The sequence below is a fragment of the Podarcis gaigeae genome (assembly GCF_964106915.1).
Source record: "Podarcis gaigeae genome assembly, chromosome: 11".
Classification (NCBI taxonomy): Eukaryota; Metazoa; Chordata; class Lepidosauria; order Squamata; family Lacertidae; genus Podarcis; species Podarcis gaigeae.
In genome coordinates this window covers 36,392,524-36,394,604 of record NC_139687.1, presented here as the reverse complement: position 1 = coordinate 36,394,604, position 2,081 = coordinate 36,392,524, and the positions used below count along the sequence as shown (strand labels likewise).

Genomic DNA, 2,081 nt, shown 5'->3' with positions numbered 1-2,081 from the left:
AAGACTCCCTGGAAAAGACCCTAATGTCAGGAAAGATGGAGGGCACAAGGAGAAGGGGACGACAGAGGACGAGATGGTTGGACAGTGTTCTCGAAGCTACCAGCATGAGTTTGACCAAACTGCGGGAGGCAGTGGAAGACAGGAGGGCCTGGCGTGCTCTGGTCCATGGGGTCACGAAGAGTCGGACACGACTAAATGACTAAACAACAACAACAATTCTATCCAACTCAGACTGGTTTTTCCTTATCCATCTCGCCACTACATCCAAGCACGGGTCCAGAGACTGCCCAGCCTCCCCCAACACAGAAGTTATGGAAAAAGAGACCTTAGTGTCATCAACATATTGATGCCCCCCTGCCCACAAACTCATAATTACTTCACATAGAAGTAAAATGGCAACAATTCACTTATTATTTGTTAATGAAAATTGAAATGAGAAAATAACTAGACAACAATATATAATATTTATTTCGATACAGTCACCATTGGAGCAAATCACATCTCTAGACAGACATTATTTTAACAGCAGCTGCAGAAAAACCATGGTCTGGTACCTTATTCTTGGAATATAAGAAAAAGCATAAACATTCTAGAGAAAGAATGCATGGACGTTAAAGGCAGAGGCTGTAAAATAGGTAGCATGCAACAACTAGGTTTCCGAACGAGTATTACTGTACTGCAAACATATTTAATGTAAGATGCTATGCTTGAGACAAATTATTCAGGCCGCTTAAAAGGTTAGTGGCATTGCTGCTTGTTGTCTGACTGCTTTGTTCAAGTTCAGACTGCTTCTTATAGCACAGGAGATCCCACACCTGCTTTTGACACTTTGAAGAAGCATAATAATAAATTAAGGGATCAATGCAGCAGTTTATGGACCCAGTGCAGACTGCTAAGATGTAGGCAAAATACAGGCTTTCAAGGGGTTGATCAGGTGAGATGCGCAAGCTGTACATTAGTAATAGGACATTTGAAGGACCAAAACAAATAATAAAAGAAGACAAGACTGCTACAGACAGGAGAATGGCACGTCTCTTTTTAGCAGTCTTTGTAGCAACACTGGATGAAGAAAGTTTCCTTATAATGCACACATAACAGGTGACAGAGATTAATAACGGTATAAAAAAGAACAAAATAGATAATGCAGAAAAGTAATGCCGAAATATATCCATAATAACAGAGATATCTAATATATCGTGGCAGGTTGTAATATTTAACCGGGATAATCTCTGTGTTTGCTCATTGACAATCAGAGGTATCACCCCAGCTATAGCCAGAAGCCAGATGAGAAAGCAGACCAACGAGGCCCGTCTTGCTGTGCGCCATGACAGGGCCTGCATTGGGTACACCACGGCCAGGAAACGGTCCACGCTTATCACCATCATCAGCAGGATGGAGCAGTACATGTTGCAGTAGAAGGCGGCAGCGACAAATCGACACATCACAGGCCCAAAGATCCAGTTGTTTCCAGAAAAGTTGTAGACAATCTTAAAAGGAAGCAGACTCACAAAGAGGACATCTGCAGAAGCCAGGTTGAGCATGTACACCACAGCTGGCTTTTTAAGCCTTAATTTGACCACAAACATGAGAACTGCCATAATGTTTAAAGGAAGGCTGAAAATAACACAGCAGTGTGGAGTGAAGGAACAAAGCGAGTCATCCATGGACCAGTCAAGTATTTTTCAGCTTGTTTTGTTATAGATTGATTGGAGTTGTTTACATCATGATTATAATATACAGGGAAAGCAAAACGAAGAACGGGAGATGTGGAATCTGCAATATGTAAATCAGATATATAAATGGCCAGGTTAACAATGTTACAGAAGTCAATACACCAACTCTGGTTTACTTATGAGAATATTAATTCAAATGAAGTTATAGATTTGGCTATAATTAATAGGGTACAGTGGTATCTCAGGTTACAAACACTTTGTGTTACAGACTGCGCTAACCCAGAAGTAGTATCTTGGGTTAAAAACTTTGCCTCAGGATGAGAACAGAAATTGTGCGGTGGCAGCGGGAGGCCCCATTAGCTAAAGTGGAACCTCAGGTTAAGAATGGTTTCAGGTTAAGAACGGACC

The 2,081-nt window shown here is 41.5% G+C and overlaps 1 pseudogene across 1 annotated transcript; it reads right to left on the bottom strand.

Annotated features, from left to right (window-relative positions):
• Nucleotides 1–612: 612 nt before the first annotated feature.
• Nucleotides 613–1,660, bottom strand: LOC310827351 (proteinase-activated receptor 1 pseudogene; annotated as a pseudogene). The gene has a single exon. The product of its transcript is annotated as a proteinase-activated receptor 1 pseudogene (transcript).
• Between the last annotated feature and the right edge of the window lie 421 nt (nucleotides 1,661–2,081).